Here is a 19,564-nt window from a genome sequence, read left to right as displayed (position 1 = left end):
CGTGTTCCGTCGCCAGCTATCGACCAGCTTGTATCTTAATAAAAAATCGTATGCGGTGGAACTCGTATCTCAAGGTATTATTGTACCTTTTTTCTACTCTTTGCCTTAGCTGGCTTTCATTGCTGTAGACTGAAGATTTAATCTACTATAAGCCTTACTTATGGCGAACTTCTATTCAAAATCCCTTTGTCCTCTCTCTATATTTCTTTTTCTATGAGTCTGGAAAAAGGTTCCTGGTGAATAGAAACAGAAATAAAATCTCTAGCTCAAGTCAAGGCTTAAGAAAATTAAGTTTACAGTTAGTTTAAGTCAAGTCACAAGTAATAAAAAACGACTGAAGTCCTAGTCACTTTTACTTGAGTCCTCATTCATGGCTTTATAACAGTCTTCAATGCAATGTTTGCGGAGAAAGTTTTTTTCTTTATGAACAGAGGTGTTAATCCGGTGTCAAATGGGCATGTTAAAAAAAAGAAACCGAAAATCAACATGGTAACCCTGACAATTTGAAGACTGTTTTGGAGGAGATAATGAATAATGTTCATGACGTTTCATTACATTAGCTACAATCAGCTGTGACAAGAAAGGAAGGGAAAAAGAATATAAAATAGGACATTTGCTAGAATTACTTTAATTTTAATCCCCAATTTTACTCAAGGACGTACAATTGTAACTCCGCAACAAATCCTCATGTTTACGCTCTGTCTTTTATTACCACACAAGAACGTTCAATCAGGGTTGGAATATTATTGAATATATTTAGAAAATGATGTTTACTACTCAGGAATTAAATAATAATGATAACTATTAAGGAAAATAATACCAATTACAAATTAACGGGCCAGCTAAAAAAAACACACCGGATTTACATTTATGTATATGTGAATTTCTTCTCAAAGATTATCATGTGTGAATATGATATGGATTTTCAAGTGTTAAACTAATATATATATATAAACGTTATCAAAATCTTATCAGTAATGCCATTTTTTTTTTTTTTTTTGAAAAATAGTCCTGATAACAGTTATAATATAAAACGTGAGCTATCAATCAATCAATCTGAGTAAGTTTACTTTCTATGTATGGCTTCGTAGCTAAACGAAATAAGAAATAATAAGTATATATATTACTGTTGGATTCAAATCATAATTATCGAGTTCTAGTCCAGTTTGAGTTTTTTGAGCATTATGTCAAGTCAAGTGATTAAAGGTGATCAAATCTAAGTTCAAGCCTTCGGTCCAATTATTACTGATTACTCCAGTAAGTTCCAAGGTCCAAAATTGATTTATTTTTTCTGCCATTAAGGTTTCCTACGTAAGTTAATTTGACAATACCTTAGCTGTCCTGAGATGGACTGAACACATTGGCAGGGGCGTCCCCAGGGTTTTTTTAAGGGAGGGATATATTTTTTTAGAAGAGACAAGAAACTTTTGGGCAGAATTTTAGAATTTCAATTTTTTGGAAGACACTACATTTAATCAATAACCTTTTTTTAGAGAAGAAAAGTTGAAATTAACAACATAATAATTTTTTAATGGTAAATTTTAAAATTCCTCCATTTGGAGGGATACACCCCTTCTATCCCCAAATCAGTCCATATTTGGTCCAAAGACCGTAATTTAGGTACCCTGATGTACAACAACCTATTTTGAATAATTTTTAAAATATTTATTTATTTCTTTTCTGAGATATGAATAAAAAGAATTATGAAATATTTCCGTCAAAATACAGGAAACTTATGATTTATGTCTTATAATTTTATAAAATATCGTAATGAATAATTTAGAATAAAATAATGCTCAAAAACTGGGAAGAATCAAATTGACCGCAAACTGAACTCATTCACGTTTTGTAAATGTAATGGATGTTGTCTCATATCTGAGACCGTACCAATCGTTTCTAAACGTCTAGGACTGTTCCGGCTTATCAGTTAGACTCGCTAGTAGTGATTTACATTGGTCGATCTACAAGTGCACTTACTACGCACTAAGAGTGATTGTTTTAAGTAAGTAAAAATATGGTAGGATATAAAATAGTCTAAAGATCGTTAGCAGTCTTATAAACAATGACAGGATCGGATGTAGAATCAAAATAGGAACTTTTTTACTTGAATTAGCATGGGAAAGTTTTTTTGGAATCGTCCCATCATTGGTAGAAAGAACTGGAGATGAGATAAATCAGGAAATACTCTATACATGGAATATAAATTCCAATTATGTTTTCCCTTTTTTACCCTTAGTTGTTCAAACCATGGATTTAGTCATTTAATGGCGATCGTTAGTGTAGAATAGTTAAGAATGGAGAAGTTATTTCTGTAAGAGCGTAAGGAGGAGTCGGGAAAGAGACTTACGGTCTTACTAAATTAATACGTGTGTTAATATCAGAAGCCTATTATATGATTTTGGAGGAGAATATGAATTACTGCTTTAGAAAAGAGCCTTCTACATATTGAATAGCATTAGTGTAGGGAAAATATTACAATTATATTTAAATTCATAAATATTTATTTTACTACGCATTTTAAAATCTATTTAGACCAAAAATAAGGAATACTTCTTCTTCTAGAGGGAGATATTAGCACAACAACGATCGATTAAATTAAATAAGTATGTATAGAATATTCATTGCATGAATCTATACTCGAATATTTTGTGTTTCATCATTCTATTTCTCTTCTTAGTCGAGTTTTTCAAATAATATTTACGGAAATTTTGTCATTCCGTCCAATTTTGAGACAAAAGCGTCCCATAGAACAATGCTTTAATAAATGACGTCATATATACTAACCGTGACGTCATCATAAATCAATCTTCTATTATTTGAATAAGCCTAGACCTTAATTAGGCCTAAATACAGAATAATGACAAAATATTCACGTGTTTTAAAGATACTTAAAGGCTTATTAAACTCATTTAAATAGTAAATTGAAATAATTTACAATAATACTTGAAAATGATATCTTGTTGAGGTTGCTTTAAAATTTGGGACACTTTTTAATGACCGTTAACAGGGATTAGACAGTGATTGAACGGAATGTGGGACATTTTAAGTCTAATATTAAGGACTGATACAACCCTAGTATTAGGATACAAAAACCCTTGTCATGAGCACATGATTCATGGAACCATCAAGATAATAAAAAATTGAATATACTTATTTTTATGGATCAATAAACTGTTGAAGAAGAGATGGATATTATTGATGAATAATCAAATATATATGCATATGTATGTTCCACATTATTCTTAAATGGAGATTAATATCCTTTATTCTAATCCCCTTTCATTAAAATATCCTTTTCTGTAAGATGACTATGGAAAATATAGGTATGATATAGGTATTAAAATAATAATTCCTTTCTTAATTACCGTTTTTTTCCTAATTTTTTTTTAAATAATAATTTTTCTTATAGATAAAAGTTTTAAAGTTAAAACTTAATATTTACATCGTAGAAGTGAGCTTAAAGTCATATATTGATTTCCAAGGCATTTCTTATTGCTTATATCTACACACCAGAGTTAAAGTCCATAATAGATAATGGACTTATTAGAGCACATGTATATACTTTATTACAGATTTGATATTCTTTTAAAATTAACCAACATCTCATTCAATGTGCTTGTCCATATTCTGAACAATTTGGTAGAAAAACATTCACACTAACTTGCAAATAGTATATACGCACAACGACTTTTGGAATATTCTGCCTCTTTTTTTCAATACATTTATTTAATTTTTCCATTTTTTTTCAAAACATTTATTTACATATTTTTTTTTGAAAAATTTAATTGCATGTAAAAGCTATAGATTTTTGATTTAAAAAAAAAAAAAAAGAATAATTTTTTGAGAGTAGCTATGGATTATTGAAATTTTTCGCAAAAGTTTAATATTGTTTTTTTGGAGAAAAATTTAAATTTGGATTTTTGGATTTAAAAAAAAAAATCCAAAAACCAAGCTCTCAAAAAAAAAAAAAATCCTTCGAAAGCTCCTGATATTAGTAAATACCAAAGATGACAAGGATCGACAGGAGAAGAGTTGTAGGGTTTAAAAAGGCCCTAGCTGAGACCAAGGAGGACAAGGATGGACGTGTACATGCACTGAAGAAAAGTCGTCTGGACCAATGAGTTCATCAGTAAGATGCAGAAGATGATCCAAGACTGTTTTTGAAATCATAACCAATAAGATGAACATTAGTCAATGTGTAGATGAAAATCTGCGATGCAAATCTTATAGGATGGCTACAGGGCAGCTTCTTACTCAAAATACCAAGGACATGCAGCTTTTCAAGGCGGCCAAGCTGCTCAACAAGCTCAAGAATCCCAAGGAACCAGGGATACTCTGGTTCTTCTCTGATTAAAAACTTTTGTCAAGATCAGGGGATAATTCTTATAAATGTCGCTGGATAGATGGATAGATTATTTTGTTTGGAGCTTCCTTGAGTAAAAGGTCAACAGAGGTCATCACACCCCAAGAAGTCCCTGCTCCACTCAATCGTCAAAGAATGTAATAATTTAGATTGTAGCCCAGTTTTCAGGGCCTGTCACAGCTCAGGAACCAAATCAAGACCTTTATTGAGGCCAAAAGAGGCTACATTGAGTTGGATATATTCTCGAAGATTGTATCTACAGCTCAGTTTTTTTAAAAATAAATATCTTTTTTTTATCAAGTGCTATGCCTATTGGAGGTGCAGGGTTCACTTCTACTGCACTGGTTGAATTTACCCGAGGGTGGCTATTTGTCCTAGTCTCATGTTCTACAGAATCTGTCTTTTGTTCAAAAATTATTTAGATAATTGCAACTGGTTATTGGAAAACGATGATTGTGGGACGACAGAAACTTCAACCTATTTTCTTAACAAACCAATGTGTACCAATGTAAATAATTATATATTATATGTACTGCTCCTGTCCATAGTATATTTTTGATATGTGCAAAAAAAAAAAAAATAATAATAATAACAATATTGAACTTGTCAAGACATGGACAGACATATGTACAGCCATTGTTCGTACATATATTAAACAATGTCAAAATATTAAAAGTTAAATAAATATTGGTTTACCAATAAACAATACATGAAATTTAATTTCAATAAAGTGAACAATACAAAAATAAGGCATATGAAAAAATATTTGCAACTTTTCCGTAAAATATACCATTTATTACATTATTTAACTTTCTTGATTTAAAATCCTTATAATTTTTCATTTCTTTTTAAAAACCAACAAGAGTCTTCCTTTTCCAATTCGTTACCAATATTGTATCTCACAACCTTTCTTCCTGGAAAATAATATAAAAAGACCCAATATCATCTAGTAGTTAGCAAATTCCTCTTTCCAGTCAGTTATGGGATTTTTTTGAGATGTACTGAAGCTATGGAAGATTTTAAATACAAAATAATTATAAAATTATTTAGATAGGTTAAAATTAGCGAAAGCTACTACAAGAAATTCAATTTCTTGTATTAGATATGTAAAATAATTAGATATCTGTAGCAAAATCCGACATAAGACAATATGAGCTTGATAAGGAAGAATATAGACCCAATAAGACAGGAAAATTGTTTCAAGAAGCATAAAATGGCCCCCTATTTAGACCTATAATAGTATGTCCGACCTAAATCATATAAACTAATTAGCAAAAAGAAGATCATGTGATCAATATAGGAATACATTGCACTAGGGGCCTGGATGTTGTCACGAATATATTACTATATAGTAACTAACTATGCAACCTCTATGAATTAATCCTTTTAATTTATTTACATGATGAATTCAGCCGATAAATGATAAAGTAACGTCATCTGTCCATGTTTCTTAAAAACGACATCTTATGGTTTTTTTTTTTTCAAATAACCTATGAAATCCCTAAAGGCAGCTAAAATTGAAATTCTGATAATTGGGTAAAGGAGGTAAAAATGTTAAGAACTTGTGGTTTATTGAAAATTAAGTCCATCCAATATTATTTTCGAGCTGAACAGAGCTGAGGCTGTGAATGTTACCTTGATGTACAGATACAGATGATATACAAATTGAGTGCTCAAACAAATTATTTTCAAAATTAACAAAGTTCCATTTTAAACTTACACTTTTTATCGAATAACTTCCAGTATAGTTATTACTTAAAGCAGTAATTCCCAACCTGCCCCCCCCCTCTCCTAAGGTGATGAAGGTAATCGAAAAATTTATTTCATTAAAAATCAAAGATACAAAATTTGGCCCCGTTCTCACTGAAACGTTTTCTGAAGAAAATACAAAATATTGATCCGTTTTTGGCTTGCATCCACAATGATATTTTTCTAGAGGGGATGAAATAAAAACGCCGTTTAAGACTAAAATAAATCTAAGCAAATTGTACATCATTGGATGCTTTATAAATGTACATAACTTTCATAGGTATAATGTGTTCTTGCAATATGTTTCTTATCTATCTCATTAATGTGATATTATGTGACTGTTCTTCCAAATATGATATATATTTATAGATATTATGAAGTACAATTTGTTAATATAATGATATTGAATTGTTTTTTCGTTCTTATTTGCTGATTCATGGATTTTGAAATATGTATGGATATGATCTAATGAGTACATAATATAATGAACAAAGACTATTCAAAGTGGCACGTAATAAAATTTCTCTATTCTTACTCATTGTGGCAGTCCACCTACCTACACATCCTAATCTTTATTGTACCGGGTGTTGAAAAAGTCTTGGAATTTTATTAAATGAAAATTTAAGGGGTGTCGTAGGCATTTTTTTTGTGACTATGCAGTTCGATCTTTTTTGGTGGGATATTTTTATAAGTAAAGTCAGCTGTTGTGGTTATATTAAATACTTTTAAGAGGAAAATGGTCTATATGGAGTAAATACTGATGATCCAGATTTCTACTAGGGTAAGCTTCTGCACATTGTCTCACAAAGGCCAACAATTATAGGAGGAGATGTGAATGTGATTTAATGTGAACTAAAAAGTACCAGAGACACAACAAGCAAGGCTGAAAACTCCAATCCTCAATCCACAAAAGTAATCTTGTCAATTATTACATCCTTCAGTTTTGATGACGTAGGATGCAAAATAAACAATTTAAATAACACCTTCTTTTCTACTGGCAAGAACTCTAAGCCAATGTCTAAAAGAATGTACTTATTCCTGAAGAAGGAATTTGTAGGATATGTAATTGATTCTTATGGCGTAATAGATGCTAAACTTTCAGATCACTTAGTATTAAAACCCCAGTTAAAGAAACTTGGAAATAAAAAGCAGTGAATACTTTACTCAAGCATCATGGACGATCCCGAAGTTAATGAAGGAATTCTAAACATAATTCTAAACGTAGCCCAAAAGCTGCAGTATGAGGGGGATGTGTTTCTGCTTGTACAATCAATGTTACATGGGTTAAAAGTTTTGTGGAGAAGAAAAGGATCTATTTTTCCGAAAAGACAAAGTGAATCCCTTAACAAAATCGAATCTATTTCCAAGAGTATTCTTACTGACGAAGACGAAAAAGCCAAGTTAAAGCAGATGTAGAGGAAAAACGATCTGAAGTATAGAGTCCGAATGAAAATGAACAATATTGATGATCTTTCACATTCTAGACTGGAATAAAAGAAATAGAAAAAACAAACCCATTATAGTATGATAATAATGGTGTGAAATCAGATGATCCAAAATTCATCTCCAGTGATATAAATAAATTATACTCTAAACACTACTCATGCTATGATTGCCATAGGGACAATAAATGCAGGAGATTCCAGAAGAATAGGTACAGCTTCCTTTTGTGAGGACTTGAGGTTTGAAACGAACGATGATGCTAAGATATCAGAAGCCGGTAAAGATCTACCAGAAAAACATTTTACACACTTTTAGATTAATAATGCCATTGTCAAAAATACTAAGCTTAATAAATCGAACGTAAATCCATTACGTTCGAATTTTACAAAAAATACGTTGACCTCTTGATCTCTGTTCTGCTCTCTTTTTACGAAAGACTCTTGGGGTTTTTACTGAATTTGTATGGGAAGGAAGGATCATCTTGATACCTAAAACTAACAAGGATAATGGATACTTGAAGAACTACCGACTACAGAAACTACCGAATTTTTAATTATTCTACTGTTTAATTTTATCTTTATTTTTAGTTGGATAATTTTCTTATTTTTACCATTGTTTATTACAGGCTTAAAATATTAAGTTTTATGCGTTATTCTAAGCTTTTGGTCTTGTCGAAAAGTTTTTATTTGTTTCTTTATAAAGTTAAGGCATGTGGCAAAAAAAAAAAAAAGAACTTAAATTAAACGAAGTTGCCGTTCCAGTCCACGCCGGTCTCACTAACACTATGAATATGCTCTCAGTCAGTAACCAGACGGTCTAGAGGGTCAGAAAACAGGGTTATCTCTCGAAATTTAGTTGTTCTCGGATTTATCACAGGTTTCGTATCAATCATTTTGACAGTTAATAACAGGTTCAACAGTGAAGGATTTTTCATCACTAAAGAAAATGAATCTGTTTCTATGATATTCAAGATCATTCAGGATGCATTTACAGCATTGGAGACGAGTGTATTTTTACACTTGAGTAAGTAAGGGCATTTTTGAAGCCTTTAGGACTAACCACTAGTAATTTTTACGACTCTTGGCACTCTGGATTTGGGAATGGCGTTTTCCTTGACCAGCTCAGTCATTTTCGTTCTTGCATTGGCTTCAAAGGCATCTCGGGCAGCTCCTGGAGTTGGTTTGGCTAGTCGACCACTTAGACCAAATACAGGGTACATTTTGTGTTAGTGAGGTTACACCTTGTTATATGTTCTCAGCTCCTCAAGAATTAAATAATAAGCATAACATCTATGTTAAATAATAAGCTATGCTCATATTGCTTAGTCTACGTCTTTAACTTTAGTGTATCTTGTAATCTTTTCACCAAAACTAAATAAAAAAATGTCCAAAATCAGTTGGTAGTTAGCTTATTATTGGATTATATTTATAAAATTACTATTCAATAGTTAATCGTTGAGATTTATTCACTGTTTAACAAGAGCTCATTCAAATTCAACGATCAAGATTCAAATCATCACTGATAAGGAGACAATAAGTAGGACACTCGATAGTTGACAAAAAAAAAGTGTAAATTTGTGTTTGTAAGGTAATACTGTGTAAATCAGTCATTTAACATCGCACTATGTCCACGTCATTCACTTGATTATATTACCACCTTTCCTGCAAAAAAAAAAAAAAAAAAAAAAAAAAAAAAAAAATACAAAAAACAATTGAAAAAAATTACAAAATCAGTTTGTAAGCCGACTTAGTCTATTCCTCTTCACAACTATGCAGTGTTAGATTCGACTATTAATGGAACTCGAAAAAACTGAACTTTATACTAAAATCCACAATTTCCTACAAGTTACATGAACTCGTCAAAAATATTATTTGAAAACTCGACTAAATCAGATCTTAAATAATTAAAACTCGAAATATTCGAACATAGATTAATCTCATCTCCAGCTAATTTCTACCTTTTCATTGAGTAATTCTTTATTAATTTGTTTCTCATATTTTTGACCAGATAATTTCATTTAAAAATATATATCGCGCTCCTTTCTAGCCTTTATAATATGTAGTTGTAGAACAGGGATGTCCAAAGTAAGTCTCACGAACCAAATATGGCTCTCAATGTGTTTAGTAGGAAAAGTTAGAGGCCTATCCAGTATGCATGACTGCGGCCTAAATTTATTTAATTTATGTTTTGTTGTGAATATAACGATAAAACTTTTTGAAATAATTTCGAAAAAAGGAAGAATAACTACATTACAATAATTACCTACATTATTGGATTGTTAACTAACTGCCTTAATACTGAGGCATTATAAATGTATAAATGAGAACAACAAAAAACAAGAGCTAAATCAAATTAAAATAATCAACAGTCAGAACAACTTTATTAAGGTGGAAATAAAAAAGTTGTACAGATGACGACGACCTCTATTTAACAACTAACATGATTTAAAAAATGGGATTATCTCCTACACTAATCATCTAATTGTTTATAAAAACCAATGCCAAATGAAAGCTGTATAAAAAAAAAAAATCATCTCATTATATATAAGCCTTTGGCGTCAATAACAGCCTTGATTCCACCTCAGAAACTTTAGCAGGTCTTGATGAGAGTCTCGTTTGGCAGATTCCAGAATTCCTTCTGGATCTTGGACATCAACTTATGTTGTAGGAAAATCTGTTGTTGAATCGCTCAAAGAATTAAAAAGGGTGGAGGTATGGTGAGCTTGGTAGCCAAACACTGTGTCTAATACAGTCAAAAAACAATTTTTTCAACCAAGTCAACGTTTTCTTTAATGTGGAATGGAGCAGAGTCATAATTACCTCCAGACTCTTCCAGTTCGTTCTCGACTCTCCAGACAAAGGACTTGTCCAAATTTAAGAATTTTGCAGTCTGAACATTCTCTCGTTCGGTGCGGATCGCAACAATAACACTAAGCCTTTTCCAGGATTGTTAAATATTTACTTTGTTGATCGATGCCCAATTTTTTAACTTATGCCAAACACTTCGAGCTTGCCTCCAAAATAATGAAGAACGTCCAACCTGTACATGCACTCAAAGTTCGTTGTTAAACAACGGCCGCACGCTGCGCATAATGTATTTCTATTTTATATAAGTAAGGTCGTGAATACTAAGACCTTCATTCCTATTAATGATTTTTATTTTGTATCCATTTTTTCTCACCGTTAGTTCCTACGACTATATATTAATTATAATTTGCATAGATCCATGATATTTCGATGAAAGCATATTTTGAAGTAGTCATAGAAGATTTATACATTTAAAATGAAATTGAGGTCAAATCCCACTGTGAGAAGACATCTTGAAACAATAATTACAATAATATTCTCTAAAAATACTTAAAGTATCTCTTTTCTAAATATATCATCTCAAAGTTATCAAGAAAACTCTCTTCACAAGAGTTAAATAAGTTACTACTAGCAAGATCATTGAAATACTAGGTGTTACCATAAGACGTGTGCGACTGATGTTTGACTTCCACCACGTTTTTTAATATTGACGTCATAGTGTATGAGTGGTTGCATTTTTGTCAAAATTTGTCTTTCTTGCTCAACAGGGAGTACAGTACATCAAATTGAAAATTCTCGCAATAGTGACGTCATAGAGTATGATTGGTTCAGTGTTTTTGTCTTGTTCTTGTCCTGCAGTAGATACGATACTACAAATTGAAAATTCTAGAAGGCCCGATCATATCATGGTCTAACCTTGTATTTCTATTAATATTGACTACTCCAACGCATAATAGCGACTAACTGTAATTCCAAGGAAACATTAGAATCTTGTCTCTAGAATGAAACCATGTTTACAAAGCTACTACTTTTACAGAATGATTCCACGAATTATAAATAAAGAAGTATATTTGAATCACAATTTACTGAATTTAAACGGTACTAAACTAAACGGCTATTGGAACTCGTACATGAAGCTCCACTACGTGACATTGTTTAAAAAAAAGCTAGAATAAAAATTTTCTTTTTTAAGAAAGTAATCAAATTTTTTAGCTAGTCACTGACACACACAAAAAAAAATCCTTTTTAAGTCAATAGCAATTGTCCTCTACTCATTTTTTTCTTCATATTTCGAATAGTACCAAAATACCTCTACATATATTACAAAATTTGTGAAAAAAATTTCAAAAATTTATTAATAATCTCAAAAAATAAAAATTTTTTTTAACAACTTTTCTAAAATTGTTAAAAAAAAAATATAAAGTTTTTGTTGAAAAAAATTTCATAAATTAAATTTTTGGAGAAAAACTTCTGAAATTCTTACCTTTTCACCAAAAAATTTTGTAAAAAAAATTTAAAATTAAAATTATGGAAAAAAAATTGGAAAATTTATTTTTTGAAAAACAATTAAAAATCCACAGCAATTTACAAAAAATTTCAAAAATCCATAAATAATCCCCAAAAGTTAAATTTTTCGGAAAAAGTTTTCAAAAATTGAATTTGAAATATAAAATTTTTTGAAAAAAAGTTCATATATTAAATTTTTGAAGAAAAGTTTCAAAATTCATAGCTATCCACAAAAAACTCAAAAACGGAATATTAAATGTAAAATTTTCTTTGAAAAAAAAAAATAAATGACAAAAATCTATAGCTTTTCTCAAAAAAAGCAATTTTTTGGAAAACAAACTTAAAAATCCAGAGTTGCTCTCAAAAAAATGAAATTTTGGAAAAAAAATTCTAAAATTAAATTTCAAATATTAAATTTTTCGGAGAAAAATTTCAAACATACATAGGTATTCATTGACAATTTCATTTTTTGGTAAAAAAAATTGAAAAATTTAAAGTCCCCTGCAGATAACCCTGTTTAGGTGTGAAAATACTGAAAATCATGTATCAATTCGTTTGTTAGTTCCAAAGATTTTGGTTTATGGCTTTGTGTTGTTGCTGCAATTTGGGTATATATAGGGATGTGCATATTATAGGTAGAAGATATTTGTTCCATGTATTTAAGAAAAAAGGCGAACAGTATATTTTTTCGTCTACCCTCCTTCACCTTATTTCTCTTCCTCTTCGTCTTTCTCTTATACAAAAGTACCTTTTATTTTGTGAGAGAGAGAAAAAAAAAACCTATTAAGGTGAAAATGTGGTCCGTACAACAGTTTATAATCCTTTCTTGGCCAAAGAAGATCGTACATTGTGATGAGGTATTCGCATTTCGACTACCCTTGAGCGGACTTTCACATTAAAAAAAGGACAATGACTCTCTAACCTTGAAATTCTATTAACGTTCCATAATAGTTATCAGTCTTATCCAATACGATGATGACTTTTTCAAGTAAGTGGATCTCTTTTATTTATCGATATGTATTATTGAGGATTATTCATTAATCATAAAAACAATTGTTATGAGCTCATAAAATTTAAAAATAATTGCATAGTCACGTTGGATTGACATTTTTTCAAATTTTTGGATATTAAAATCAATTTACATGTAATATATCTTCACAAAATGGTAACTTTTTTCTAGGATGATTTAGCTACATCATTTTAATGGTGTTGTCTAGGGTTGCATTGTTCCTTAATATGGGACTTTCACATCCCCATTTTCTCGGTTCTTGAAAAACGTTCCAAATTTAAAATTACCATCATCAATAATTTCATAGGAAAGTACTTTATTTTACCAGCTAAATTAGTTTAGTAAAACTATGTAGCTTTCATGCGCCATATTAGTTTGGTATTATTGATCTAAACATTGGATCCTTAATGGTTGCAATTAATTAATGATGACGGGATTTCGAAAAGTTTGTGCTATGGGACGACTTTTACGTCTAATTTGAACACGTCCATAATATTTTGAACATAGCCGGACAGGACGTTCAAATTTTGGGACTGCTTCATTCTTAGTGCTATCCCCTTTGAAGAGAGAACGATTTCAAGAATAAAATAATAAGGATGAGTGATTAATAACAGCTTGGGTAAATAAAATGTTTAGATAGCAATTACAAAATTGGAACGATCTTAAAATTTCATATTTTTTTAACCTTTGGTCATAAACAAGTTTGGATGGTCTAGTTGCATGTTTCAAAAGCCTAAACTTATTATAGCTTAGTCACTATAATGGTATTTAAAAATTACTTTATTTATTATTAGCTACATCATAATTAATTAAATGCTTATTATATGGTAGTGTTTTGTTATATTTGCACAATTTTATGTCCCCTCATTCTTATATTGCAAATGTGCAACAGAGTTAATTAAGGTAAATTTTATCATTTTTTTATCAAAGAAAAAAATAATGTCATTTAAGATATGGGATGAACATTCTTGGACCTTCTCTCCTTCATTGCAATCTTCTTAAGGGTATCTCGTACGTAAGTGTCTCTAACTCACAACCTTGCCAATATGGCGTCTCCTGCCGTAGTTATTATTTAGCCAACTTTGGTGATGAAAATTGAACTATTGAGCTCATGGGCTGAAAGGTCCAGGGCTTCACACATAGATGGTGCTTTAAAAAAAAACTACCTTATTGTCAGTTAGTACCAACCTTTAAATGGCAGCTGTCAAAATTTCAAGACAATTTTCTCGTTTTGTTTGTGAGTTATTGTGCTCAGTAGGACGCTACTTTTGGCATTTATAAAACAAACGATGAAAAACAACTTCGTTTTTTAATCTTACACTGCTTCTTGGTAGGAAAAATTACCGTTCAAACTAAGCAATGATTTAAAAAGTGTTTTGAGAACTCTGCGCTATAAAGCGAATAAAAAAAGAAGCCAATTTTCAAAGAAACAAACTGTGTTTTCTTTGTTAAGCTTTTATTCTACAATACATTTCCCCTATAAAACATCTTACACTTAAACAAAAAAGTTTCAAACCAAAAGCAAAACATTTACGGTTTAAAAACCACCCTTTCCTACATCGTATCTATTTATTGCATAATTCATCATTCATCTTCATTTGAAAAATATGCAATTAATTGCATTAAAAAAAGAAGGTTCCAATTCATCGGTATTGGATCAGTCCATAACTTTGATTGATTTTATATCATTTCATTTTGAGGACCTGTATTTCTTTTTTAAAAGTACACCAAGCAATGCATCCAAAGTTAGTACTTTTTATATTCAAACCTAAGTAGCAGACTTTCAACTCATATATCAAGAGACGCCATATTTTTATTTTACAAGTATCCTTGTCAAAATAGGCCTATCTTCATTTTGTATACTACATACATACAATATATTATGTACAATCTAGATTTGAAAAATATAATTTGTCACATGACTATTAATTATGTTGTAGAGTGATGTAATTAAATGATATGAAATACAAACCTATATGAATTAATATGTAAATTTAACAACTAAGGACTAATTTCAAAAGGGAATATGAGGAGGATATGGAAAAAAGACCTGCTTATGAGTTTGAAAGCCTTTTCACATGACTCCAGCATTGTTGATGTCGGTCTTTTTTAAACATAAACAACCAAGTTTTAATACAATACAACATCGTTTTCATTAGGATTAAGGAAAAATAATTAATTATTACTATGTATTCGGATGTCAAAATGATACCAACAAATAAAAGGACCTAAACTTACTGTCTATATATAAAAATCAACCCCTCTATTGCCTAATTTTATTATACATATAATGTGTAGTAAAAATAAAAACACTATTTTTAATTGATTTTTTTTTTAATTTTTAAATCTTTTTTTCCATTAAGATTTAACTCTTTAGTAGTCAAAAGAGTACTTACATGACTGTTGGACTCCACGATTTCCATTATTTTCCAAGTTTCCGAAAATTGGCAAAACAGAAAACGTCGTAAATAATTGACCATTAAAATTACTGGAACGGAATTGATGGCCCCAAAATTGCTCGTAATTGGCTGCTGCAGTATCTGAATCATAAACACTATTCACATTTTCAGCCACCTAGCTTGTGTTTTCGTGTATTTTCTCTTTGCTGGTGTTCATCTTTGACAATCGCGCAGACAACACTGAGTTAAACAATCACAAAACTGTCTAATAAAAATAGAATTTTACGAAATATTATCATTCTAACGCCACGTAGCGTAAACCAATCGCATTAATACAAACGATATACACATTACTAAAGCCAGCTTTTGGAAAAATAACGAATTTATTTTTAGTACACCAATTATAAATGATCTTAAAATGTGTTAAAAATATGACATTAGATCATTATACAATATTATATACATAGAATAGATAAAAAAATAAGTATTATAAGGGAAGGTATCAGATATTTTTCCCTAATTATTCACCTTATATCGTCTCTAATAAATCCGAAGCAAAAGTAATTGTAATAATCAAGACATTTCATAGGGATTTTTAATATCAACTACTTTGATTATATTACAAATATCACTCTTGATCATTGGTGGTATCAAATTGTATTTAATGTAGGTGTTGAGTCTTTTTATATTCTTAAAGGCGTGATGAAGATTAATCAAAGTGTTTTGGAAATTTGTACATCTTATATAGTAAAAATATTAAACCCAAAGATGGCATCGTCTTCAATTATGGTGCAATTTATGACGTTGGCAAAAATATAAAATAGAAGGGATGAGAAGGACTCGTTGAAACGGAATTCACTTTTGAGTATTTATTACTAATCGGTTGTACCTATATTAAGTAATATTGAGACAACATTTTTTTTTCTTCAAAATTTGAAATATTATACATCTCTTTGCACAATTTAATATCATAGATTAGTGATTTCCTCATTTATCATCCCTGTAGAGCCACTAGCGAGATTTTTTTTTTTTTTTGTAGGGGGAACATATATCCCTATATTTGGGTCGACAACTTTTTTAAAACATATTTAATAGACTTTTTATCAAAAACATAATTCTATGCACCAACATTTTTGCCCGCCATCTAAAAACCACGTTTATATTTGTTAGTTAAGCCGTAGAACACAAAAATGACTATTTAAACCTTCAACCGACATAGTTGTTAACTTTAGATCCTTTTAAAAAAATTGCAACAAAGGTTACGTTAAAAAGGTTTCGAAATTAAATATAATTGAGGACAATATGTGAACTTTATTATTCACTTATTTTTTTAGGAACAAATATATGTTGAAGCAGGGATCTCTCTTATAAAGTCGCATTAATTATATTCTATACCAATAATGAATTATATTACAGGCACTTCCTTCCAAAAGGCAACTGCAAAAAAAAAAAAAAAAAAAAAAAAAAAAAAAAAAAATAGGCACAGTCAATCTATAAATAAGAGCTCCATAAACAAAAACATAGAGCATCGCAGAGCTATCTGTGCGTGGAAAATCACAACAATAGATCTCAAAAGTGCTAATAATGTTATTTCATTAGTATGAATACATCGTTATTTCTTTTCAAAAATTATGTTTTTCAGAATCCAAACATAAATCAAAATATCCAACCAACCAAACAAACAAACTTTTCTTAATCACTATATGGCTCTTACTCAATTACATTTCTAAATATTTTGATTTCATGGCTCTCTGAGTCTAAATGGTTTCTAACCTCTGAAATAAAGGCTTAAAATATACTATTATATGCCGTCTATTTCTAATTGAATAAATTAAAAAACACACAAACAAGGGGTTGGGATATTACCGCACTCCTTCTAATGCATATTCTTTACAACTTTAGTTTTTTTATCTTTATTCATATCATACATTTAAATATATACAAAACATACAAATTATATAATATGAATTGCGAGGAGGAATTGCGTTGTATTAACATAGAGAAGTATTTTAAGTTACAATTAGAATAAAAATAAAAATATATACAGTGTATTGTGTGTATATTATACACACAATACAAATATTTTTGCTCAAATTTGTGTCCAGAATGTAAAATTGAGGTTAGGTCACTCTTCCTCTTTCTTGATAACAAAAAGTTCAAAATTAACAAATTTGGAATCGAAATTTCGTTAAAATATATAATCTAATAATGAAAAAATAGATTATTTTTCGGTACATTACCTTACATCTACTGCGTAGAAAAAAGGCGTACTTGTGCCTGTATGAATGTACTGAAGTAACGTTCTTTGATGGATTTTATCTTTCAAAGCGTACATATGCTAGTTTTGGGTTTGGTCTGAAAATCGATCATTATCATTTTTAGTTGACAAAATAAGTTTGGTTTACTAATGAAATTCGGTCTGAAACGATCCCAGAGGAAAATTTGGTACAGACTGATTCTATGGATAAATTGTTGATGACATCATGTATGTTTTAATACTTTGAACATCGCCACAATAATGTAACATGAAAGAAACATCCGCACGATTATATATATATTTTTTTGCGGTGGGGGAGGGGGTCTTGGATTTTGAAGAAAAAACAATTGAAAAATTAAATTTCAAATGTTCAAAATTAAAATATTAAATTTATTTTGATAAAAATTTCCAAAATTCGCGTCTATTCTCTAAAAATTAAATTTTTAAGAAAAACATTTCAAAAATTAACAACTTTTCACTGTTTCTAATATTAAATTTTTTTGAGAAAAATTTCAAAAATTAATTAAATTTGAAATATTAAATATTTTTCGAAAAAAAAAAGAAATATTTAATTTTCTAGTGAAAAGCCAAAATTTCTTAATTGGGGGGGGGGGCTACAGCCGAACCCATGGACGCCGCTGCATGAAAGTTAATATGTTGCAAAAATCATATTTATACAACTCATAAGTAAGGGATGCGGAGAAAATGGGTCAATATTGAAAAAGTCGGTTCAAGATTTGAAAACGATTAAACTTCGACTTGTGGTCTAGACCGATCGATCTAAAAAAATCACTTAAAACTGAAACGTAAACAAAATTCTCCCTTAGAACGAGTCTCAAGACTACAGATAAATATTTAAATCTAAGTTGAATGGGTAAGCGCTTTGTTTACTTATTCTATTAGCTGCAAGTAGCTACGAGCTGAAAAAATAAAAACAAATTCCACTCCGTATCTTGCAAAAAAATAGTTCAGACCTGCATTTTCCAAGAAGGACTTATAACTACACAACAAATCCTGACTAGTGTTGTATCGGTCTTATTTAGGACTGAAGGCTGCAGTCTCGGTCCGGTCTAGTTCAATCCTGCATATAAGTCCTAAAACTAATATAGTTCGGTCTTGTAGTCCCTCTTCTCCAAATCAAATAACTTTTGCTTTTGTATAAAACTAAATATTTAATTTTTATGAACAGCTATGGTTTTTTGAAATTTTTTCCAAAAAAATTTAATATTTCAATTATTTTTATAAATAATGTCATTTTTATTCAATTTTTTGTAAAAAATGAATTTTTGAAATATCCTTTTCGAAAAAATTTAATATTTGAAATTAAATTTTTGAATTTTTCAAAAACTTAAATATTTGAAGTTTTTGTCTACAAATTTAACTTTTTAAACTTTTATCCAAAAAATTTAATTTTTCTATGAATAGCTATGAATTTTGATTTTTCTTTTCTTAAATTTAAAAATTTCAAATTTACTTTATGAAATTTTTTTTCAAAAATTTTAGTTTTAGTGAATAGCTTTGAACTTTTTTTTTTTTTTTTCAAAAAATTTCAAAAACCAAGCCCTCTCAAAAATATATAAATAAAAAAAAAAATCGCGTCTGAGGTCATAATGGTTACCATATATTCTCACAAAAAAAAGGTGCTAATTCAATGTTGTAGTCCTTTTTTAGAGGGGTTCAACCAATATTATCTCAGTTTATGTATAAATGCTATCATAATCATGGTTGAAACATACTTAAAAAATACCCAGAAACCCTTAAAAAAGTATTTCTAGAAAAATAATGAGGAATAACAAGATTTACGATACGACTAAGTAGTATGTTCATATTAGGATGATCGATAAAGTAAATCTGTATTTTAAATCAGTAGGACTAAATATATGTCACATAAATCTTTGTAATTATTTTCCCCTTGGAGGATGTCAGACTGTTCCTTTAAGGAATAATTATCCTGAATATAAGGGAGACTATTGCCATCATGTTCAGTTAGCTACATACTCCTTGGATTTTAAGATATAAAATTATAATGTT

General features: G+C 29.9%; 1 protein-coding gene across 1 annotated transcript in view; it reads left to right on the top strand.

The window, feature by feature from the left end:
* Positions 1 to 12,653: 12,653 nt before the first annotated feature.
* LOC121118356 (uncharacterized) overlaps positions 12,654 to 19,564 on the top strand; it is a 99,997-nt gene continuing 93,086 nt past the window's right edge. The window contains exon 1 of the mRNA XM_040712928.2: positions 12,654 to 12,856. The gene's annotated coding sequence lies outside the window, so the exon portion shown is untranslated. The remainder of the gene's footprint in view (positions 12,857 to 19,564) is intronic.

This window comes from Lepeophtheirus salmonis, chromosome 5, assembly GCF_016086655.4.
Source record: "Lepeophtheirus salmonis chromosome 5, UVic_Lsal_1.4, whole genome shotgun sequence".
Taxonomy (NCBI): Eukaryota; Metazoa; Arthropoda; class Copepoda; order Siphonostomatoida; family Caligidae; genus Lepeophtheirus; species Lepeophtheirus salmonis.
The sequence above is the reverse complement of the archived record's forward strand: the minus strand, read 5'-3'. Positions and strand labels throughout refer to the sequence as shown.